Source organism: Ictidomys tridecemlineatus, chromosome X (assembly GCF_052094955.1).
Source record: "Ictidomys tridecemlineatus isolate mIctTri1 chromosome X, mIctTri1.hap1, whole genome shotgun sequence".
Lineage (NCBI taxonomy): Eukaryota > Metazoa > Chordata > Mammalia > Rodentia > Sciuridae > Ictidomys > Ictidomys tridecemlineatus.
The window spans coordinates 32231329-32257776 of NC_135493.1; the positions used below are offsets into that span (position 1 = coordinate 32231329).

The window sequence follows — 26448 nt, forward strand, 5'->3', positions numbered from 1 at the left end:
AAGCTCCTCCTTTTGGAGCACTTGAACCCCTGGGGACCTATCCCTTAACAGCTCCCTTTTGACCTAGACATGGGCTTTTGAGAGGGCAGGGTGGGAAATTTGTGACACTTCCCACATTGAACAATTCAACAGAGTCTGGCTGTACTGAAGAAACCTGGCCCTGGGGAAATAACACTGGCTGGAGTTTCAGCTTCCCAAACCAGGGTGAGGCCACACCCTGCAAACCCCAGAAAAGGATCTATAGGACCTTCCAGAAATAGGCCCTGATGCAATGGTTCTCCCAACTCAAGCATCAAAAAACAAACAAGTAAAACAACCCCAAGCCCCAACTCCAGCTCACTCTTCTTGAAGCTGCCTAAGAGACAGAGACACAGAAACCAAAAGAGAATACAAGAACGAGTTGAAGGGGCACTGGAGATTTGGATGGTATCTATTATCAACAAGAATGTGGAGAATGATTCAAATCACAGTTTTCTCAAGTTACCACTTCCATTGATTGATTTCTTAATTCCTGTGCTCACTTCTGATTGGGATGTGGGTCAGGTCTCAGCTCTCATGGGCAGTTTGCACAGGGTCCTGCCTGGCACTGTGTACATTTCCACCCTGTTTGCTGTGGATTCACCATCACCACAGTTCAATAGGCCCCTTGGCGGAATCTTGCCCTAAGGCTGGTAGTGCCCTCCACTCCTCCCCCGGGCAGCATCCTAGAGGGAGTGGCTGGGCAGCTCCCTGCTTTGAGTCATGCGACACCAGTGGGAAGAATCTGGCCAGTTCTATTTTGACCACTATGTGGGAAATCCCTTGGCTCTGGGCTTGCTGCTGGTATAGATAAAAGGCCTGAGTCCCCTTCCAGTGGGGGCTGTGCTGGAGACAAAGGGGGATCCCAGCATGAGCATGGAGGTCCCTGGCAGTGGAGAAATGAAACACAACCTGATCTCACTGCTGTGATACTGCAAGAATTACTGCTTGTAGTTCCCTGCCTCTTCAACCAGCTGTTGTTAAAGCACCAACAAGCAGAGCAAGGGAGCCAGACTACCATCTCCCCTCATAAGGCCACTCAGAGCAGGGAGACAGAGCCAAGGGGAGGAAGAAGGGAAGATCCAGGCCCACACCATGCCCCAGGCGCAAGGAGCTAACCTGGGGGGAGGAGCTGGGGAAGGAAGAGTGGTGGAAGAAAAGGACAGAGGAGGAAAAAAGAAATACACCAACATCCTACTACCCTCTCCCATGATTTCATCAAGAACTGGGTGTTCTCCAAGTCAAGTCAGGACTTGCTTCCTTGGGGAGGAGAAAAAAAGCAAGCACCTTCAGTCTATTTCTTGGCTGGAGGCCAGAGCAAATCCAGCAGATATTTACACAAGGGCCCAGCCATGTATGAGAACAGGATGACCAGCTTCCCGTGGGTCATGGTCATGAGATTCTGGTGTCTGGAGGCCCACATGCAATACCAAGGGCGTAGAATGTGTCTGAGGTGGCTGGACACAGCATGTTGTTCAAATTCACTTTGGTAACCAGGCTAAGGATCTGTAGAATGCTGAAGTGACAAAAAAACATGAGGCCAGTTGAGAGAAGAGCCCACCGGAAACTGATGAGGGGCTGTGGGGTGTAAGTACCTCCTTTCCAAAGTTGGTAGATGGGCACCACATAGAACATGACATGATGAATGTAGAAAATCTCCAATTCAAAGGGAAGCAGCTGGGTATTTACCACAGGAAACAGCAATGCCAGAAGAGCCCCATTCAATATGTGCATCTGTAACTTGAAAACCACGATAGATCCCAGACTTGGAGGACAGGGCAGGAGGAAGATATGCATCATGGTGATCAGGTGTCAGGAGTTGAGCAGGTAGATGACGGTCTTGGTGGCTAACTTGAAGCCCAGCTCCACCCCAAAGGTCAGGCACAGGGCTACTAAGAGCAGATTCTTTTTTTTTTTTTTTTAAAGAGAGAGTGAGACAGAGAGGGAGAGAGAGAGAGAATTTTAATATTTATTTTTTTAGTTTTCGGCAGACACAACATCTTTGTTTGTATGTGGTGCTGAGGATCGAACACGGGCCGCACGCATGCCAGGCGAGCGCGCTACCGCTTGAGCCACATCCCCAGCCCAAGAGCAGATTTTTGCTCAGGCTCTCCTTGCCTTCCTCTGGCCGCTGTGTCACCTGCTGTGGCTGGCTGCCCTGGCCACCCCTACGGTCCTCCATCTGCCTCAGGATGTGCTGCAGGGCCACCAGGATCTCCAAAAGGGCCAGAGTCAGGACCACCACATTTTCCAGTAGCTGCTGCTGCCAAGAGAGGACGGCGGTGTAGTCAGGGCCCCTGTTGCCTGCAAAACTGCGGTCCATGTCCCCATAGAACCCACTTTGCTAATTATTCTGCTACACTGTTTAAGTCAATGGGAAGCCATTGAAGGGTCTTAAATGAAGAAGAAAGCTGATTACACTGAACTTTTAAAAATGTCATCTTGGCAGCTATGTGAAGAATTACTTGGAGAGGTCAAGGCAAGCAGTAGAAAGACCGGGAAAGAATATACTAGAGAAATCCCTGTGAGAGATGGTGACTTGGGTCCAACTGAAAATGGAAAGAAGTGAATTAATTCAAGATGTGTTTTAGAGCTAGAAAAGTAGATACAGAAATATTTTCCTGTTTTTATTTATGTATAAGAAAGCAATGACTTTTATTTTTATTGTGGTAAATGCATATAACAAAATGTATCATCTTAATCATTCTTGAACATACAGTTCAGGGATATTAAGTGTATTCATTAGTTGATCCATGACCATACACTCCATCTCCAAAACGTATTCATCAGCCCCATTTCCCCATACCAATAGCCCCTAGTAACCATCATTCTTCCTCTGTCTCCATGAAATGGACTACTCTAAATATTTCATACAAATATCATTAGACACACAGTATGTATCGTTTTATTTCTCTTAGCATATTGTTCAGGTTTCAGCATATAGCAGAGTTTTTTTTTCTTTATTAACATGATGATATTTCCTTATATGGATAAAACACATCTTGTTAATCTATATAACCATCATTGCATATTGAGTTACTTCCACCTTTTGGTTATTGTAAATAATGCTGCTGTGAACATAGGTGTCAAAATGTCTGTTTGAGTCCCTAAATTCTATTCTTTTGGATATGTATCTAATAGTAGATTTGTTGGATCACATAGATAGCCCATGCTTTATTGTTTGCTTCTCTTGAAATAGTCATACTGTTTTCCACCATTTTATATCACTGTCAGCAGAAAATCGAAGTTCTTATTTCTCCTTAACCTCAATAACACTTGTTTTGATTTTGTAATCATCTTGATGATGGTTACATGGTATCCCACAATAGTATTGCTATGGTTTGGATTTGGAATGTCTCCCCAAAACTTGTGTGTTGAAGGCTTGGTCCCCACTGTATCATTGTCCAGAAGTAGAGTTTTTGGATTGGATCCCAAAGGTTCTGACCTCATCAGTGGATTAATTCATTGATAGCAGAATGAACTAGTGGGAGGTAGTGAAGAATGCAGGCATGCAGGACAGAGTTGGAGGAATTGATTACTCAGGATGTGCAACTTGGGTTCTATATCTTGTCCCTGACCTCTTTATATTTCTTTATCTCCCTCCTTCTTTCCCCTTCTTTCTCTTTCCCTCCGCTTCTTTCTTCTTCTCTCTCCTTCCAAGCTGCCATAACTGACATCTTTCCTTCATCACACACTTCTAACACATTTCTGCCTTGGAACCAACTCATTATGAATTGAAACCATGAGCCAAAATATATCTTTCCTCTTTTAAGTTGGTCCTTTGCTTACAGTGATAACAATTTATCTAATACATACATCACTGATTTTTATATTTATTTTATATCCTACTTCCATTCTGAATGTTGGTATTTGTTGATTATCTTGGGTTTTCCTGATGTCTTACATGTAATCTACAAATACAAATTGGGATGCTATTTTTTATCTTTGGGGGACCCCTTTTAATAGTGCTATAATAACATACATATATATGCATGTCATATAACATATATTATAATAATGCTTTTAATAGTGCTGTAGAGTACTTACTATATGACCAGCAATATTCTAAGTACTACATGTAAATTAACTAGTGTAATTCTCTCAAAAGTCCTAGGGGACAGGTGCAATGTTGTCCCCATTTTAGAGACATTTAAAAACTCACCAAGGTTCAGGTCCCTTTTATGCATTTTAAGATTACTCTGTATTTTTTATGAAGAATGGATTATTGGTGGGTAAGAGTGGAAGCAGGGACACCAATTACAATGCAGAAATAGAAAGTTCATGGTGGATATTGAGAGAAATGGTAGGAAATTAGGCTATAGAGGTAGTCCAGGGTCAAATAAATTTTATAGGACTTTGAAGGCCATGATGCAGATGTGATTTGTACCCTGAGTTCAAGTAGAAGCCATTAGAAGGTTTTAAGCAGGTAATGGGCTCAATCTGATTAATCAATTTGAAAGCTATGAAGAGAATCAGTGGAGAATGTAGAGGATAAAAGAGGGAAGAATAGTTAGAAAGCTAATGCAGTAGTTTAGGCAAGCTATGAAGGTAGAATGTTAATAGTGTTGATGGAGAGATGGAAATATACATAAGAACTAATAAATCACAGAACCTATAGGACTTTATGATGGAATTCTGGAATAAGCCACAGGGTGCCATTGACTAAAATAAGGAAAATGGGGGAAATTAGTGAAGCCAAATGTTAGTATCTGGATGGTCAGACAATAAGTTAAATTATCATTCTCATAATAACATAGTGATATATTATCCTTATTTTAGAAATGAGGCTCTGATGATTTTAGAAATGAATGAAGTCAGATAATCAGCCTTACCCATTTAGTGAGTAGCAGAAACAGATCCAAACACAAGTCTGTTAGACTATATAGGCTATGCTCATGTAGTCTAACAGAATAAATGCATATTTTCATAGTAGTTAGTCTTTAGTAGAAAGTAGAAGAAGTGATATGGTGAAAGAGGAGGTACTAGGGAAGGAAATTAACCAAATTATGTTATGTGCATGAATAAGTATGTAACAACTAATTCTACCAATGTGTATAGTTATAATGCAACAATAAAAGGTAAATAATAAAATAAAAAGAAAAAACTTTAGAATCTTTTTTTAGAGAAGCACTATGGTATGGTAGAGTGGAAGTAAAGAGGTCTCTTTGTTTGGTTTCTTCTAGCTGGAGGGATAATATAGATTTACCAGGAAATAATCTATGCTTAGGAAAGGGAAGCCACAGTAAAGAAGTAAGAATGTTCAGAAAAGATGTTTTGTTATAGAATCTAGGCATTTGGTGAAAAGTCTAAAAAGTTCACTCACAATCAAAGGCATTGTTTGGATTTGGTTGCTGTAGGGGTGGTATACTACAGGCTTGGGTTTTGGTGAGTTACTTAATATGAATATCACATACAGAACACATTAGCTCATAACCTAGAAGAGGGCTTGCTTAGTAGAATTAAGGAGACATAGAGTCATCCAGCTGGTTGACTTTGGGTTAAGTCTCTGGTTTGTGAAACAGAGAGGAAGGGACATATCTGAGTAGCCTAAATTTTAATAGATCCTTAACATTCTTATTTTTCCACATTTTATTGATGAATTATAGTTGTACATAATGGTAGGATTTTATTGTTCTCTACATTTCTTTTCCTTTTTCTTCTCTAGCTTCCACATAAGAGAGAAAACTCACAACCCATGACCTTCTGAGTTTATTTGCCTTAATATAATGTTCTCAAGTTTCATCCATTTTCCTGTAAATGACATAATTTCATTTTTCTTTATTGCTGAATAAAACTCCAGTGTGTGTATGTACCATATTTTCTTTATCCATTCAACCATTGATGTACACCTAGGCTGGTTCCATAGTTTGGCTATTATGAATTGTGCTGCCATAAACAAGGGCATGCACTTATCAAAGTAGTATGATGATTTTAATTTTTTAAGATAAACACTGATCAATAGGGTGGAGAGGAAGGGTAGGGCATGGGGAAGTAGTAGGGAATGAAATCTACCGAACTATAAAAAAATTTTAAAAAATAAGATAAACACCGAGGAGTAGTATAGCTGAGTCATATGGTGGTTTCATGCTTATTCTTTTGAGGAACCTCTTTACTAATTTTCATACTAGTTATATTAATTTACAATCCCACCAACAGTGAGAAAGTGTTCTTTTTTCTTCACATCTTCTCCAGCACTTAAAATTGTTTGTATTCTTGATAATTGCCATTCTGACTGGTGTGAGAAGAAATATTGTTGGATTTTTTAAAACAATATTTTTAGTTGTAGATGGTCACAACACATTTATTTTGTTTATTTAGTTTTTCTTATGTGGTGCTGGGTAATGAACTCCGTGCCTCACATGTACTAGGCAAGCATTCTACCACTGTGCCACAACTCCAGCCCTTGGTGGAGTTTTGATCTGCATTTCCCTAATTGCTAATGATGTTGAACATTTTTTCATTTTTTGTTGGATGTTATTACTTCTTCTTTTGAGAAATGTTTGTTTAATTTATTTCCTCATTTATTAACTGAGTTATTTGGCTTTTTATGTTAAGTTTTATAGTTTTTATTCTAGATATTAATCCTCTGCCAGTAGAGTAGCTAGCAAAGATTTTCTCCTATTCTGTAGGTTCTCTCTTCACATTCTGAATTATTTCCTTTACACGCTGAAGATTTTTAACTTGATGCCATCCTATTTATTAACTCTTGGCATTATTTCTTAAACTTTAGAGGGTCCTATTCAAAAAGTAATTGCCTATATCTATGTCTTGGAGGATTAACCCAATGTTTTCTTATTGGAGTTGCATAATTTCTGGCCTAACTCCTAGGTCTTTGATCCACTTTGAGTTGATTTTTGTGCAGGGTGAGAGATAAAGGTTTAGTCTCATTCTACATATGGATAAACAGCTATCCCAGCACCATCTGTTAAAAAGACTGTCTTTTCTCTAATGTAAGTTTTAGGTACCTTTGTCAAGAATCAGATGACTGTATCTGTGTGTAGATTCTTGACATTCTTTTTTTTTATTGTTGGTTGTTCAAAACATTACATAGTTCTTGATATATCATATTTCACATTTTGATTCAAGTGGGTTATGAACTCCCATTTTACCCCGTATACAGCTTGCAGAATCACATCAGTTACACTTCCATTGATTTACATATTGATATACTCATGTCTGTTGTATTCTGCTGCCTTTCCTATCCTCTACTATCCCCCCCCTCCCCTCCCCTCCCCTCCCCTCCCCTCTTCTCTCTCTACCCCCACTACTGTAATTCATTCCTCCCCCTTGTATTATTTTTCCCTTTCCCCTCACTTCCGCTTGTACGTAATTTTGTATAACCCTGAGGGTCTCCTTCCATTTCCATGCAATTTCCCTTCTCTCTCCCTTTCCCTCCCACCTCTCCTCCTTGTTAAATGTTGGTCTTCTTCTCGTGCTCTTCTTCCCTAGTCTGTTCTTTGTTACTCTCCTTATATCAAAGAAGACATTTGGCATTTGATTTTTAGGGCTTGGCTAGCTTCGCTTAGCATAATCTGCTCTAATGCCATCCATTTCCCACCAAATTCTATGATTTTGTCATTTTTTAATGCAGAGTAATACTCCATTGTGTATAAATGCCACATTCTTGACATTCTTAAGAATTATGTCTTGAGATATTTGCAGATCCCCAAATTGATGAATTCCACTACAGCATATAATGTCTCCATAAAATATGGTGAAATACGACTGTAAATTTTTATAAAACCATTTGGGTCTTTAAAAATCTAATAACTACTGGTCCAAAGTAGCAATAAAGCTCTTAAAATAAATTATACTATAATATAAGTCACCACACTCTTACAGTTTTACTTATATTGCCATTGCTTGCAAACTGGCATTTTTATACTCATTGTGACATTTCTTTTTGTTTGTTTTTTTCATCTTTTTTTTTAAAAAAATTCATTTGTTCTTTTTAGAGATACATAACAGTAGAATGTATTTTGACATATTATACATACATGGAGTATAACTTATTCTAATTAGGATTTCATTCTTGTGGTTGTACATGATATGGAGTTTCACTGTTAGTGTGTTCATATATGAACATAGGAAAGTATGTCAGATTTATTCTACTGCCTTTCTTATACCCATCCACTCTCCTTTCCCTTCATTTCCTTTTGTCTAATCCAGTGAACTTCTGTTCTTCCTTCCCCTCCCTTTTTGTATCCATGTATCAAAGAGAATATTCGGCCCTTCATTTGGCAGGGGTGGGGATTGGCTTATTTCACTTAGCATGATAGTATCCAGTTCCATCCATTTACCACAAATGCCATAATATCATTCTTATTTATGGCTGAGCAATATTCCATTGTGTATATATACCACAATTTTAATCCATTCATCTGCTGAAGGACATCTAGTTTGGTCCCATAGCTTGGCTATTGTGAATTGAGCTGCCATAAATATTGATGTGGCTGCCTCATTATAGTAAGCTGATTTTAAGTCCTTTGGGTATAAACCGAGGAGTGGGATAATTGGGTCAAATGGTGATTCCCTTCCAAGTTTTCTAGAGGATCTTCATTCTATTTTCCATAGTGGTTTCACTAACATTGTACATATTTTGTACAGTGTTTCTATAAGAAAATTACTTCTTCCTCTCCCACTCCAATTCCTAAAACTCATTAGATCACCCATTTTTAGTAGAGAACAACAAAGCCATGTTAAGATGCAGGCACTTAAATAAAATTATGTTTGTTTAAGGTGGTCCACTTGGTTCACTTACTAACTAAGTAACTCGCCTTCATACATCAGTCACAGAGGGTACATGGTACAATTTTAATGCTTCTGAACACTGAGAAATGACAACATGTCCTGAACCTTTGGCAATACTTGGTAATAACTTCAACTGAATTCCAAACATGTGAATGTTTAATAAAGTTTGGTAATACACTAACCCTGTGTCATCTAGTTAAGTCTACTTGTCCAATCGCTACATACTGAATAATCATAATTAATCATTTGGGTCTGTTCTGCTTTTAAGGACCAAATACTTTGTAAAATGGGGTTGTGTATAACCATGAAAGTGTTTCACATTTTATATAGCTTTGCTCTATTGTATCCATGAAAACCCTATGTCAGTAATTTGGTCATCCATTCAACATCTGGCAACTTCTGGAGACAGTATTGCATTCCATAAGTTGGGGAATTGTGATACTAGCATCAAATGGGTAGAAGGCAGGGATGTTTTCAAATACCCTAGAATGCATATGACAGCCCCCTACAACAAAGAATTATAGAACCTCAAATGTCAATACTGTTAAGGTTGAGAAACTCTGCCCTTCTTAAAGAATTATCTAATTAGGGAAAGGCCACTTTTAATTTTCCCCACTGTGATTAATTTTATATGTCAACTAGACTAGGTCACAAGATGTTCAGATAGCTGGTTAAACATTATTACTGGGTGTATCTGTGAGGATGTTTCTGGATAACATTAACAGTTGAATTGGTGAAGAAAGTAATACAGATGGCCCTCTTCAGTGTGGAGGAAATCATATTCTCTGCTTAGGGCCTTAATAAAGCAAACGGGCAAAAGAAGAATTGACTTTGCTTGAGTTGGGGCTTTGATCTTCTCCTTCTCTCTATGCTCCTTATTCTCAGACTGTCAGACCCTAACTGGGATTTACCTTTTTGGCTCTTTGGTTTTCAAGCCTTTGAACTACACAACCAGCTTTTTTGGGTATCCAGTTTGTAGATAGCACACTGGGACATTTCAGCCACTGTAATCACACATGTCAATACCTTACAATAAATCATTTCATATATATGTATGTAAGAGTGTGTATGTGTGTGCAAGGATCTTATATTGGTTTTGTTTCTTCAGAAAACCCTAAGTACACACAGCAAAAGCTATGCTTTGTCTTCAGGTTTTGGTTATTGCTCCTGAATTTCTGTCCTATGTTTAAGAAAATGTATAGTCCCTAGAGTAAAGGATGAAACATCTTTCTATCCGTAACGGCACTTATCATTTTCATTTTAGTGAAGCACACAGACAAGCAGGCACATGGTTACCATGCTATGATGTCAAAAGTCTTGGTTTTCTGGGAGGATACTATGTACCTCTTAAGACTAGTTATTTGAGGAAAACTCACCTTACAAGTGTCATTTACCATTTTGTTGAGCATTTGACTGAGATAACTGATTATCTGCTCACCTATTTCTTGATTCAGCTGTTTCTTATAGGTAAGGTGGATGGGGTAATGGAAGAAGATGGTGCAGGGTGAAGTGTGGGGCATCTTTCTGGAGGAAGTGACATCTAAGCAGAAATTTCAGGCAAGAAATTTACTATGTGTAAATGGAGAAGGAAGGTATTCCAGGTTGAAAGGAAAGCATACGTGAGAGCCTGGAGCATTAGTTACCCTTAGAGAAATGAATTGGTGGACTGTGGCATGAGCTACTTTGAATTCATGTTAGTGGATAAGAAGAACAAAGATTAGAGGGTGAGACTCATCAGGATCACCTCTCTAATTCTGAAATCACTTTCCTTTTTTGTTCTTCTTGAGTATGTTGTATAAATAATAATCACTCATTGTTAATTTTTTTTGAAGTATGTGAAATGATATCTCCCTTGATAGCCATTAATTTACTTTTCCAAGGATAGTCAGTGTTAATAGTGTGTATCATGACAGCCTTACCTTTACATCCTTTTTAATGACTTTACATTCACATATTGTATGTAGTCCTGTGGGTTTTAAATAATAAATTGTATCATGTCATAGATATAGTTATTAATATTGATGTAGATACAGATCTCATCCTTTTCATTTTGCAATATTTTTTGGATAATTTTTACATAAAGATATAAGGATCTACCTTGGTTTTTTAATGTTTTCTTAGTTTTCCATTATATGAATATGGTATAATTTATTGGGTCTTTTACTTCACCACAGTTCCCCCAATTATAGATGCCTCTTCTGCAAAGGTGACTGGGCAGTGGACTGCCCATTGAGAAGTTAGTGAGCTGTAGGATGGTGAGGGGAATAATGAGAACAGTTTAGCTGAGGCTTACATACAGATCATCTGCATCTGAAACCTTTCCTAAATCATCACCCACTTCCCAAAGTATCTTGCCTTCCCATTTCTACAAAAGTCCTTTAGGCTGCAAGTTTTTGTCTGTTTTGTCCCTCAAAAATTTCTTTGATGTTCACCTTAATGTGATTTCATTTGGACTAATGTATCTAAAAGAGAGAAAGGTAGAGAAGCACCCAATGTGATTTTCTCCAGAATCTGCCCTTTCCACTTTTACATCTATGCTTTCAGAGGGAACAGTCAGTTGCTTTTAGGTGCAATTTAAATGATAATTAGGGGCTGGGGTAGTGGCTCAGTGGTAGAGTGCTTGCCCACCACATGCAAGGCCCTGGGTTCCATCTTCAGAACCACATAAAAATAAATAAAATAAAGACATTGTGTCCAACTGCAACTAAAAATAATTTTTTAAAAAATGATGATTAGATTTTTAGAAATAAAACTAATGTAGAAAAAGGAACTTGGGAAATTCATAAAAACAAGTAAAATGCAGTTAACAGGAAGCAGAAAGTGGAGGCACCTGACTGTGCAAGCTGACAGTAAAATAACATATGTTTGAAGGGCCTCAGGCTCAGAAAGATTCATTCGAATTGTTAACTATGTTTTTTTTATTCCTGCCTTCTCCAATTTTATTGGTATATGTTTATAGGATCAAGAATTTAGGCAGTCTGAATTACTGTTTAAAAAAGTACCTGAATATTTTTACTTTACAATTTTTGCAAGAAGGGAATCATCTTCATGCCTCCAGAAGATCATGAAGCACAGTGGAAATCAGTTTTTGTTATTTTTCAACCAGAAATGGTATGGACTAAAGTATATGTTATCATTTGAAAAGTAGATGGTTCAAGATGGTAGATGGAGGTGATGGTCAAGAGATAAGAACACAAGGAGGTTGTCTAGGGTAATTGCTGAGAGAGTTCAGGAAAAGGAAAAGGGGAAGCCTAACTGAACAGAAAATGAGGCAGAAACCAAGAGAAGGCTTAATAAAGCCAGTCAGGAATAGGAATAAAGAAACATAAGGATGATTTAAATAGACCAGACCCAATTGACCACGTTGAGTGTTAAGGGAACATGATTGACAAGAAACTGCCAGTGTTGAAAAGTTACAATGCTGAAAGGAGTTGTACCAAAATTGCCCAATCTTAGGTAGGAAGAAAGCTGAAGATCCTACCAGTAATGAAGTGGGAAGAACTTTATTTTAGTGGGGCAGATTAAGGGGCACTGGGTACAGCGTAGCAATGGGTTATCAATTCTCAGGCATAAAGCACTTTGGTACACATTCTTTCCAGTCTACTCAGTATTTATCCATCCTTATGTAGAATTTTCAGTCTAGGGCAATTTGTACAGAAATTAAGATGGCTCAACTGATGATTTTTTCAACTTTACAGTAGTATGAAAGCAATATATATTCAGTAGAAATCATACTTAAAATTTTGAATTTTAATCTTTCCCACACTAGTGATATGCAGTATGATCCTCTCTTGTGATACTGGCAGCAGCAGTGAGCCACAGCCCCCAGTCTGCCTTATGATCATGAGGGGAAGCAACCAATACTTCATAGTGTACCGTTTTGCTAAACTGTGATTGATGTTCTATAAGTTAGGTTATTAAAAACATTTTTGCTTATAATATTTTCAACTTGTAATGGGTTTTTGAGGATATAACTACATTATAAGTGGAGGGGCATCAGTCGTTCATGTTCTCCAGAGGCATTCATTGCTTCAAAGGGAAGGAATAGTTGTTGACATGGCAAGAAAAGAGAAAATTCAACTTGTCATGGATATAAAGTGTGGTTCCTGAGTTCTTGTTCCTGCTGTGGTTCCTGAGTATGTATTGTGCTTATAACAAGAATGTGAGACTTAACAATGGCTCAGAAGTCAATGAAAAGGCCTTCCAGTTCCTGAAGAGATAGATTAATATGAGCATGCAGGTACCCATTCTTTTCAAGCATCTCTTGTGTATAGGCTCCTCACTGGAAGGCCGTATGTTTGCTTATTATTTATAATTGAATTCATTCTACTATACTACTTCATTCCATTATACTTTCTGGAGAGTCCAGACTTTACTTAGGACAGTGGTTTCTAACTCTTATTTTTAATAGTACTTTTCTTTCTAATTAAATAGAATATTCCAAAGAGCTATAACATATAAACATGAGTTAGCATAATTTAAGTTCAAATTTATACTATTTACTTGTAGAGTGTAATCAGTACATGAATGAAGTCTTCATAAACCTTTAAAGTAGGGGTTTCTGAGTGACCATTATATTCTTACATTCAGTTTCAGTGCCTAATTTATTTTTCTATAAGGTTTTGGTTGTATAGCATGCAGATATTCCTGATTCACACAGATAATTTGCAAATAGAAACAATGTTTTGGATAGCTGAACTTGTAATCTCAGGGGACACTTGAATTAAATAGAGATGGTAGAAATAGCTATCAATCAAGGTCTGTACCAAAAACTAATACACCTGACAGCACAAATTAACATTTTATTGATTTCAATATGTTAAAATTTGTCATATTTTCATTTTATGTCAGCATATTATTATTTTACTGTATTTTGAAAAAAAATTATAATTATTATAAATCAAATTGAATGCTTTCAGAGACATCATACCTTTTTGAGAACTCTTAGATATCTTTGAAGTTCAATTGTAAAGTCCCTACACTAATGAGGTGACTGCTCTGGGAATAGTATTGTGAGTCATTTGGACAGAGAATTGAATCAAAGGAAAAGTATAACTTTTAAGAAAATCGTATTCTCAGTCAAGCTGATGATCATGTAAGCAAATTTTATCACAAAGATAGTCAGTTTTTTGGATGATGCAACAATCGAAACCTGGCTATCAGTATTTGAGATAGGGTAATCAGCATTGTAGGTCTTTGATTGAAGAGCACAGAAGAGGCTACTTCAAAAACTTTGTTGCCTTTCTCTCTTTTCTCTTTGCATATTTAGTTTTCACCACAATACTTGGCATATAGTACATAACCAAATATCAATTGAATGAATGAAAAAGGAATATGAGAGGTGATCTAGTTGAAGAGTTTACAGTGGCAAGATAGCCTTTAGGAGTATGCTGTTCTCAGATGCCATAAAGATGCTGTCTTAGTCCATTCAGGCTGCTATAATAAGATACCTTAAACTGGGTAGCTTACAAACTATAGAAATTTATTTTTCATACCGCTGAAGAGAAAGTTCAAGATTAAGGCTCTAGTAGAGTTGTTATCTGGTGGGAGCCACTTCTTGGTTCATATATAAATCTTTCTTACTGTGTACTCAAATGGTGAAAGGGGATGAGGGTATTTCTCAGGCCTCTTTTATAAGGACACTAGCCCATTCATGAGGGCTATACCCCCATGGCCTAATCACTTCCCAAGGTCCCACCTTCTAATACTACTTCTTCAGGGATTAGAATTTCAACGTATCAATTTTTCAAGGGTCAAAAATATTGAGAACATAGAAGGTGCCTTGCATATAATAAAAGTCCCATTAATGTTTATTGAATGGATGTAGATCTTTATACTTGGAAACCAGGGCCTGAAAAAAATTTTGCCCAACCTCTTGCCTTGACATTTGTCTTCATCATCTTGCCTTTCCCCTATACAGTGAGGTTTCTTAGAAGGAATGGCTCAACCTATGACTCTGGCTACTGCAGTACTAATTAACAGATTTCTTCCCACTTGTGAGTTTTAGGCCTTTCAGAAAGAATATCCCAATGAGTTATCATCTTCTCTTGTCTGCTTGATATTAGTTCCAAGCTTAATTGCTTCTGATATTGCCTTTTCTATTTTCTAGGTGCAACCTAGTCTTAGCAAGTTGCATACCCATCAACATATACTCCAACATATACATCAAGCCCCCTCTCATGCAATAACTCATGTAGTGCCTTTCTTTGTATTACTCCTTTCTTTATATCCTGCTATTTCTCTTGAGTTTGCCAAATGTGGAACAGTGTGGCTAAACTATAAAAATAGGTCACATTTATTTTTAGCATTTACTCTGTGATAAACACTGAATTAAGTGTTTCATATGCTTTATCTCAATTTTCATCAAAAAACAATATGGTAGATATTATATTTTCCCCATTTTATGGCATAGAAAAAAATAAAGTCCATCAAGGAATATTTAACTTCTCCAAGGTCACACAACTTGTTATTGTGAGAACCAAGATCTGTATCTAAACCCAGATTTTCTAATTGCTTCTTATTTTCTGTCCCTACAAAATAGCTTGTTGAAAGGAAGAATATTATTAACAAATAAGTCATTGTTTCAGATTTCACCTGTAGTCCAACTTATATACAGCCCTATGAAATTGATATTGGGTCCCTCTCTTTTACATCTCTGCTGCTATTTGTAAAGACAAAAATGATTTAATTTCTTATGTTCTCTTAGCAAAATTGTAGAATAAGATTAGCTGTCTTAGTCTATTTAGGATGCTACAACAAAATATCTTACAGTAGATAATTTATAAATAGCATACACTTATTGTTCACAGTTCTAGAGACTGGGAAACCCCATATTGGGGCACCAGCAGTTTCAGTATCTTGTGTGAACTTACTTTCTGCTTTAAAAATAGTGACTTTTAGCTATGTCCTCACATGGTGAAGAAGGCAATGAACTCCCTTGTTCTCTTATATAATAGAACTAATCACCTTCCAAAAGTCTCTTCCTTTTAATACTATAGCATTGGGAATAAATTTTGACTAATGAATTTTGATGAACACAAACAATCAGATCATAGTAATGGTTCTTTTTGTGTCAGGAATGGTGAATATAAGGGGCATTAAGATGGGCAAAAGCCTGTTCCAGAATTACATATCAAAGATATGGTCTAAGCAAGAATAGAACTTGAGTTGTCAATCCTAGCCCACCTACATTCACAAGCTATAAATGCATTTGAGAATTCAGTGTCACACTGAAAAAAAGTAAGTGAAACCTTTTTTTTCCTGCCAATGTCTCCCAATAAATATATTCTTATCAAAAATTGTTTTTGAAACCTTAAACTGTTTATTTATATTCTCCATGGAATTTTGTGTGCATTTTATTCTTCTCTCCAGATTGAACTCTCCTATCTGCCTCTATCTCTTCTTTCGTAGTCTGAACTATTTTGTGCTAATACTCTTGACATTTAGTGAGCACCCTGAGGTACTCTTCCCTTTCCAGTCACGGAATAAGAATCACCAGGTTTGTGGCCTGCATGTTTGGCATTTAATATTGCTGTGTGAATATGGTGCTTGCTTTTGGCTCTTAGAGGAGGTACAATTATGTCTCTTGAGGTAGTCTACAGAATCTCTGTCAGGACCATGGATGGTAGTAACAGAATATGAAGACAGACTGGAAGCTATGATCAGGAAAGAAAAAAAAATGTGTAAAAGTTTAAGTCAGTAACTGAGTGGGTAATGCTTTTGCACATGTATGGGAACCTTATCCAAAAAACCTGAGGAAGGAGAGTTCAAAATAATTAATTCCAGCCAGGCACAATGGTTCACTCCATTAATCCCAGTGGCTCAGGGGGCTGAGCCAGGAGGATTGCAAATACAAAGCCAGCCTCAGCAAAAATGAGATGCTAAGCAATTCAGTGAGATCCTGTCCCTAAATAAAATTCAAAATAGGGCTGGGGATGTGGGATGTGGTTCAGTGATTGAGTGCCTCTGAGTTCAATCCCCAGTAACCTCCCAAGAAAAAAAAATTAATTCCTGGATTATCTGATGCTGGCTTCCCCCAAACCCATTAAGAACCAGTATATTTTTTACAGGAGTGTGATGCTGCTTTTGTATAGGATAAAAAATAATTAACATCAATTGAATATAATTTAACACTATATACTATAAAACTATATACTGTTAAGGTTTATTAATTTGTATATTCTACACATAGCCTCTGTGGAGTCAGTGCTATTGTCATCATCTCTACTTTCATTTAGAGGAACTGAGGCAAAAGGTGAATTGGTAGCTTGGTCAGGATCATGTAGTTAGTAGTGAAAGTGGGGCTTGAGTTAAAGCAGGCTGACTCCTGGGTCCACCTCTTTCACTATTTTGCTGTACTGCATTTCAGAAGCATGATCACTTTGATGACATACAATAGAGTATCTTAGTCTGTTTCGGCTGCTATAAAAATTACAATAGACTAAGGAGATAATAAACAATAGAATTTTATTTATTTACAATTCTGGAGAATAGAATATTCAAGACTGGAAAATTTGGTAACTGATAAGGGCCCATTTCCTGATACATAGACAATCATCTTCTTGCTATGTCCTCACAGGGCAGAATGGATGAGAGATTTCTATGGGGACCCTATTATAAGGGCACTAATCTAATTCATATCTATAGCACAAGGAAGAAGAAAAATTGGGTTCAGGCTTCTATTGTAGGCCTGTTTTACTCTAAACTTCCTTAAATTCCTTTTGCTACCAGGGTCCTATGCCAGAGACCTGACACTGGGGGTCCAACAAATAGAGTCCAGTCATTTGCCCCCAAAAATTCAAATAGAAAAAGTAATAGTAAAAAGCAGGATAGGAACTTTAATCAATCTGGCCATAATGGGAAGAAAAAGGGACCAATGTTTTCAGCCATGCTTCGATGGGCTTACAATGATTTTGAGGTTTTATAGAAAGGGGAGTGATGGCAAATTTGGGAATTTAAACAACTGAAGGGTTTGCACAGCCGTTGAAGCAGTTGATCTCAATTGGGCATAGTGTGATAATTTATTATCCTGACCACCACCAATCCTGAGATAACAATGGAACACACTCATTAGTTGAGGGGATTGTGTTAAGATTGTGTGTGACAAGAAAGTTACTATTTCCTGGGGAGGTAGTTTCAACTCATTTCAAGATGTTTATTGATCAGATCTGTTGTTCCTAGAATCCCTGATGACTCAGAACAAAGGAGACTGATGCAAAATGGAGGTAGAGGTACAGACAGAAGGGCCCAATTCATTGTTTCATTTTTGGAAGGGTTCAAGGTACAGATAATACAGAAGTAACCCTTGGGATCCTGATAGTGATTAAAACATCTCTAAGGAACTTCACAGAGAAAATCTGCAAGGAATTGAGTTTGAAAAAGTAATGTTATAGTAAACCAAACAGATCTCTGTTAATTGTTGCTCTAACATTTCCTAAAGTGTTTCTAATAAACACCTTCAAAAAAACTAGTGATATAGGCTTTCTCTTTTGTATATTTTATTTAATCTTCATAACAATCCAATTTTGTAGGGATTCCTTTTGTTTCCCACATATCAGAAAAAGGAATTAAAATCCTGAAAGGACAACTGTTTTGTTCAATAGCTGGTCACAGAGCTGGTCAGTGACAGGAAAGCCTGGATTTAACCTCAGTTTTTTGGGGGGGAGCCAAGGTGTTTTAATGTTATAGCTAATGTCAGAAATCTTGATTCCAAGAGCTCATGCAAATCAAAGGTCAGAGCAGTGAGTCAGAAATATAGGGGAAAGCAAGAACCTCAAATACCAATTTACTGAAAAGCAAAGCTACCAGTTAGACAAAGGGCTGAGTTCAGAAAAGTCTCAAGCAATGAAAGAGCAAGAAAGGGCAAAATGGGTTGGAAAACACCACTGAAAAGGAGCACAGAAGAAATTTGAATTTAATATAATCTGTCCCAGCCAGGAATCTTCATGTATGCTGTTACAGCAAGGACTAGTCCCAGATCTTAGCTAGGCTAGTAGCTGTAAGAAGTAGAGTAAGCAAAAATGCCTGAGTAGAGTGTTAGTATCAGAAAATAACATATTTAGATAAGTTATTACTTTCTAGAGGCCATCTGGAAAAGGATAAACTCATGGATTATTAGGAGTCAGAAAAAAAATATTAGACACTTCCCTGCTTTATTCATCCTTAAGTCCTTTCAGTAACATTCCTGGCAAGTCACCTAGCTCCTGCTCAAACACTAATTCCTGGTGAAGCCCCTTTGGTTTTCAGACAACATTCATGGTTCAAAAATGTTTTTATGGATACAATACCTTTATTTTATTTTATTTATTTTTTTTTATGTGATGCTGATGATCAAACCCAGTTTCTCACATGTACTTGGCAAGCACTCTACCACTGAGCTACAACCCCAGCCCCATGGTTCAAAATATATCCTTTGTTTTGACCTGAAATTTTCCTCCCTCCTCCTTTTGGCTCCAACTATTTGCTCCAGGGCCATACTTCAGTAAGTAAGGGATGAGGAAAGTGTAATGTTAGGTATTAGCTTAGCCTGACTGGAAGAGTAAACAAGCACAAACTAACTTTTCACTTGGAAAGGCTGATTTCTTTAACCATGGAAAGTTGAGTTTTTTAAGCCATGACTTCTCCAAGAGGGGACTTTATTTTGAATTTCTCATTGTCTAAAATCATTTTTATGGGCCTTCTAAAATACCCTCAAAGCAGTTCATTCCCAATTGCAAGCTCAGTTGTAGCTCAACTTTGTTTGATTATTCCTGGCTCTGAGGTCTTAGTTCCATTCAGTGAAGAGTATGAGGAAAAAAATCCTATTCCAGCTGAAGCCAAAGCTCATCAAACTGCATTTTTCTCTCTTTTATTCTTTCTCTGCAACTACTGCATACATCCCAAAATAAATGCTTTTTTTGTAGCTAGCCCAGCAATATAAGATAAACATTCGATATTTATAGTGATACAGTATAAATGAAATAACAAAGTAAAGTCTTTGTCTTATTTTGACATTAATAGCTAAATTAGATAAAATAATATGGGTTAATGGTGATTCAAAATTATGTGGTGTGTGTGTGTATGTATGTGTAAAAGAGAGAGAGAGAGAGAGAGAGAGAGAGAGAGAGAGAGAGAGAGAGAGAGAGAGAGAGAGAGAGAGAGAGTTTGTAAGCAACTACAAAGAGGAATGTGCCGTACAGGAAAATCTGAAAAGATCTTCCAAGATATATAGCTTCTTGGCCTCTGTATGATGAGAAAGGAAGTAAAATTGAAGCAATGGAAATTATGGATGAAAAATGGAGTTTGTGATTCAAAATGAAGAAGGATTTATGAACCACAAAGAAATTCTATACTAGATACATGTGAATTTTTCCTACTAGAAGTCTTCAAAATTAAGAAAAGATGTAGTAAGAAGTTGAGATAGTGTAAATTTGAGAATTTTAAAAGGCATGGATAGACTTAAATTGGAACTCAAATAAACAGAAAAAATAATTTTTAACAGCAGTTTGGAATAGTTTCATAAGACTCTTTTTTTCTTCTTCTTGGGTATGTTATAGTGGTGAGGACTCTGAATTGGCAAAGGTTCAAATCCCAAAAGGTGCCTTTTGTCATAGGGCATGGAGGAGTGGTAGAGTGGGCAGGGATATGGAACAGGACACCCCTGGTTTAAAATTAAAAAGAGAGAAAACATAAGGCTACAATGAATAATGAGAGAGGACCTCTCTTGAGAGGGAAAAGCAATATTGATCTTGTAAGAATAGTTTTCCAGTTCTTCTGGTATTGAAGCAAGGTTTTTAAAGTACAAAGAATGGCCATGAGGCAGTTTTGAAAAATAAGACACCCAAGATTCTAGGAAAGTAAATTAAAATGTCCATATGTGCTTGCACGTTTACACACACATACACTTCTCTCTCTCTCTCTCTCTCTCTCTCTCTCTCTCTCTCTCTCTCTCTCTCTCTCTCTCACACACACACACACACACACACTCACACACTATTTTGGAAGGCCTATAATGTGAGCCAAAATATACATTCTTATAAATGCCTTAAAAGGCAATGGTGTATTGGATACTGAACAAATTCCCTTAGTCCTAAACCCACAGAAGGTGAATCCAGGATTCACAGACAGGTTTCATTGTTAATAGCTCCTATGAAAATTTATATACATTTAGGAAGGAAATATTCTGGAGCCTTTTCAAGGGCAGGGAGAAAGAAAAGTTATAATGGGTGCCCGAGGGAAAGGGAGCTAGGCCTAATCATTCTTCCCCTCTCCCTGCCATTGTCAAGTACACCCTCAAGAAGTCTTGAGTGTATATTGTGTGGGACAAAAGGCAAAGTTCTCTGACCCAATAACTTTGCTGAAAATAATGAAAAAGTTGAGTGGGTCCTTTCTATTTCAAGTAGCAACAGTTGGAAACCCAGAATAGAAACACTGCTACCTACAAAATAGGAAAAGAGAATAGAAGGCCAAAGGGAATAATATTTCATCAGTGATTAAATGACATTCCTACATGAAGAACTCTCTCTGGATTTTAAAATGTGGTTATCATCTTCCTAATATCACAATATTCATAATTTACCCCAGAAAAGAAGCACATTTTCTAGCTGATACTTAAAATGCAAAGATATTCAACTCTGAACAAATTAAAAGCAATATAAAGTAAATGACCATTATTCATTAGAATGCTCTCAGGTCTAGTTGAGTAAAGGACATCTTTTCTTCACCTAAAGTTTAAATGACAGAGGGCTCTGGATCAAAATTTTAATGACATTTATCCTGTTATCTGATGCCTCTAGGGTGTTGAAAGGATTCATAAATATAGTTGTCTCCATGTTTAAGCCACATTTCACTCTATTTTGACAGTTATTAAATACATTAATTTTCTGATGATAATTCCATTATAATAACCATATGAAAAATGTGGATCTTGTTTTCCCATCAGAAAAGAAGAAACTGGGAAGTTTCTTTAGAGCCATAAATCAAAGTATGAAAGATTCTTCAGATACCACTGAAGGAATAGGGTGAAATTCTGCATGTGAGAATTAAATTGCACAAGAAATATAATGTAACAGAAAAGGACTTTTATATGCAGTATTTCCCTATCACAGATAGAGAGATGGTAGCCTTTCTAGAATAATTTGTAAGCAATATAGGTATGAGACAAAGTCTTGAATTTTTGGTTGACTCTACCAAAAACAGACCCATAAATAATGTAGGTGAAAGGTTTTTTGAACCAAATAACTTGAAAATAAAGTAAGCATTGTTTCTGTTGAGAAAACACTCTGAAGAAAGTCTTGAATTTATTTCTCTATGTTGAGGCCAGTTGGCTTAGCTCTAGTCCATGACTCTAGGCTATACCTCTTTAAAATTAGCTAGTTCTTTTGTAAATGTGTATAGTTGATCTCATGAGAATTGGACCAAAGGTCAGATAAGTGGCCTAAATCTACCCAAACCAATGTCTCAAGTTGTCCCAGGTTGTTTATCCAACCCGATAAAAATATTGTGTTCCTTCTTTATAAATGGAAGGTAGCACATTGTGAGTGATGAAATTGTCACTTTTCTTCAGAAGCATCTAATTTATGATATGTATGATTCTTCATATCATTGTTAAAAGTCCCAAATGAGTGCCAGAGAATACTGGAAATTAAACATGGCAGTGCATTTGTTTAAACTTGGATGATAGTATTATCCTGATCCATCACTTTTGAGGCAATACAGGCTAATTTCTTCTTCAGTGTAAAGACTTTTTTTTTTCAGACATATCCAGATTATTGCACTCACATCCTGTTTCTTTGGCAATTATTTTCATTTTAATTAATTACTTTTATTTTTTAGAAACATCTAGTGGCCAAGCATGGTGACACATGCTTATAATCCCAGTGACTCAGAGGCTGAGGCTGAGGCTGGCAAGTTCAAGGCCAGCCTTGGCTACCTAGCAAGGACCTGTACTACTTAGTGAGACCCCTGTCTCAAAATATGAAAATAAGCCTTGGGATGTGGCTCAATGGTAAAGCACCTCTAGGTTCAATCCCTAGTATAAAAACAAACAAACAAACAAACAAAACATCTAGTGTTACCAAAGTAGAATATGTGTATGGTTAAAAGTAAAATTTATATTGAAAAAAGCTGTCCCTTTGCCCATATATGTCTCTACTCCCCAGTCTCATTTGAAACTTTTAGCTATTTCTTATAGTGTTTACTTTTATATTTCTTTCTTTCTTTTTAAATTTTGGTTTTGACACAATAATTGTACATATTATGAGGCATAGTGTGCTGTTTTTGAAACATGTATCCATTGTGTAATAATCAATTCAAGGTATTTAGCATGACCCTCACCTCATACATTTATCATTTCCTTGTTATAAGCCATTCAAAATTCTCTTTTCTAGTTATTTTGAAATATTAAATGATATGCTTATACTGATATGGTATGCTTATAATTTCTTGATTTATTAACATCATATAGTTTATTAACTTCCTATAATACATGAGAAATTATGCAAATTTCTCTCTCATATACTTTCACTTCTCCCATTCTTACTTGAAATACCATGCCTGTCAATGTAAACACTGTTCACTGTCTAACTCCTTGGTATACCATTATTCTGTTTCTTTTCTCTTACAAATTTCATCATCCATTTCTCTTTTTGGTTTTTATTTCCTTTGTTTTCTATTTGCCTAAATTAACTTTTTTTCCATAAGAGACTTTCAAGAATTGTCAATGTTCATTAATATTTTGTTAGAAAAAGTTGCAACAACTCTACTATTTATAATATTCCCTATAAGCTTCTTTCACAGAGTCCTATATCCTTCTGTTTCACTCTAGAATAGTTGCTCTCTATTTTCTAGGTCTGAGGCACAATAGTTCTATAACCTTCTACAATCATTTTATGTTAAACCACCTATTTCACAGATCCTATTATCTTTCTAGTTTGACCCCTTCATGCTGATAAAAAATGTATTATTTAAGATACACAAAATAATCTGTCTTCTTTTAAGAGTTTTTCTCAAGTTAGAGAATTTCTTGGTATTTTTGGCTGCTTAAGAGTGATACATTTTAAAGTTGATTAAAAGTTTTGTGTGCATATGAGATGAGTGGTTGAAAGCCTGACAATTGGTGGAATTGCCTGAATGGTGATAAAGTAAGATCTAGCCTCTTCATAGAAACACTGCAATATGAGGTCTTTTAATCTAGAGCTCTTACTTTCTCCGCAAGGATAATTATCCACTACATTGTTATAAGCAGAGTAGTGTGTATATATATATATATATATATATATATATATATATATATATATATATATATATATATATATATATATTTGTGTCTAGGTACAGGTTAGGGGAAAGAGATGAAGATTCCACTGCTTGCTAATGGATTTTCATTTCCTTGTTCTCAGCCCCATGATTTATCATTCTCTTACACTATAGTCCTTGTGTCTGCAGTTTCCTCAGTTCAGCTTTCCAAACTAAAGTTATCTTCTCCTGTTGGGATGGAAGGGTAGGGTAGTAATAGACTGCACAGATCGGAAGAGGAGATATGGTAAATCCAAGCAATTTCTGTCATCTTTCAACCAATCATCTTGTTTTTCAGTTCCATGCAGCTTCCTTATTTTTTATTTTGCAGTATCTAAACATACATTAAGCCTCAGATTCTGCAGGGATATAGGGCTACTTCTCATTGCTCTTACCCCTCTGTAGGGTCTAGATTATAACTGCTTTTGTTTTGTAGTATCAATTTTCACTTTTCATTTCTAAAACTCTATTGAAATATTATATTGTCTACTGTTGTCTCCTTTCTTATTTTCCTTGTTCCAGGTGGTTAATGCAGCTTATCATTCCTATCCTTGGCATTTTTATAAAGACCTAATAAGGAAACAAGCTTGTGGTCAATATGCTATATTTAATCAAAAGTCTATTTATCTATTACTTTTTTTATAAGCATGGTGGTTGTACATTCTTCTTTGCTTATCTATGATTATGGTTGTTTTAGTGTGACTTTGAAAGAAAGGTGAAGAAAATGGATTAAGGCCCTTATTATAAGAATAGGTTAGTTATCACAGGATTGAGCTCCTAATAAAAAGATAAATTGGCCTGATTTTTCCCTGTTTCTCAAGAATGTTGTTTCACTGTGATATATTCCATATGTATGATATATGCCATGATATTATGTTGCAAGAAGGCCCTCACCAGATACTGATGGTTTGTTAAGGGACTTCCTAGACTCCATAATTATAATAAATCTCTGTTATTTAAAAATTATGCAGTCTCAGATATTCTATTATAACTGCAGAAAGTGGATAAATGATAAACAATTACAATGTCTGATTTTGTGCCATACAATATCCCTTACCCATTATGGCTTACTTAGGTCACTGATCAGGAAGAATCAAATGATACATGTACTTAAGTTTAAGTATTTGTCAACATCAGAGTATCCTACTTCTTGTTTTTGTTCTCTGCAGAGTGTGTGTGTGTGTGTGTGTGTGTGTGTGTGTGTGTGTGTGTGTTTTCTCTGGAGATAAAACTCAGAGTATTGCACATGCTAGGCAAGTTCTCTCTCTGAACTACATCCTCAGCCATTTTTATTTCATTTAATCATTTTCGTTTTGTTTCTGAAGGCAAGTTTTCATTATCTTTCCTAGGCTGGCCTTGAATTTGTAATCTTCCTGTCTCAGTCTCCCCTGTAGCTTGAATTATAGGCATATGCCACTGTGTCCTAATTATTCTCAGTATCTTCTTCCTTAGGTTCTCAGTATCATGAGGCTCTTCCTCACTTAGGGTAAGAAAGCAAAGTCTGTTGCATGCACCAGTAGTCCTGAGAAGTATCTCTTGTATGAATTCTGCAGTGGTTCAGAAGCTTATTTCCCCATGTGTATTTATGATTGTGAATTTAATTGCTTTATATATAATTTAGAAATATACATAAGAGAAATATGTAGACCTACACAGGAACATATGTAAACATATTGTTTTAGATACTTGTAAACAAATTGTTATTGTTATTAATATATTCTCTTAGCAAACCAATACAGAAGAACTTTTAAGAGAACTTTGGGATTCAAAAGATCAGGAAAGAGAAATTAATTGTATAGAAAAGAAAATCTTTTGATTAGGAAAACAACAATGACACAAACTACAATGGGGTGGATCATATTATGATTTGTGTTTTTATCTCTTACTAGCTTGCAGGAACTGGTAGATACAGCAACATGGAAAGACAATAGAACTATAAAGGCTGACAAATCTAAAATACATGAAATTAAGATTAGGTTAAATAGTGGTTAGCATCTGAGATTTTATAATTTGACCACATTATTACAGCCATTCAACTCAATAATGTCCACTTTGGCACCTACTATGTACTCAGTATGTTCTGTGAGACTAAATGGAAGATTTTAGACCCAGTTCTTGCCATCAAGTGTTTTGGTATAACTATCCATATAACTCTAATGAAAGGCCCAATACACACTAGAAACACAGGGCCATGTTATTCAAAGAGAGAGAAAGAAAGATAAGAGTCATTTGTTTTAGATACCAAGCTCATTTTGGAGGGAGTGGTGGAAAAAAACAGAAACGCTTTAATGGGGGCAAATATATTCAAATGGGCTAGATGGATCAGTAGGAGGGGATTCCATATGAAAAAGGACTGACAGGCAGCCTGGACAAAAAGCCAGGCACTGGCAACTGTGGACTTTTTTG

The 26448-nt window shown here is 36.5% G+C and overlaps 1 pseudogene; it reads right to left on the minus strand.

The window, feature by feature from the left end:
- Positions 1 to 1312: 1312 nt before the first annotated feature.
- LOC101976223 (transmembrane protein 164 pseudogene) lies at positions 1313 to 1818 on the minus strand (annotated as a pseudogene).
- Positions 1819 to 26448: the final 24630 nt, after the last annotated feature.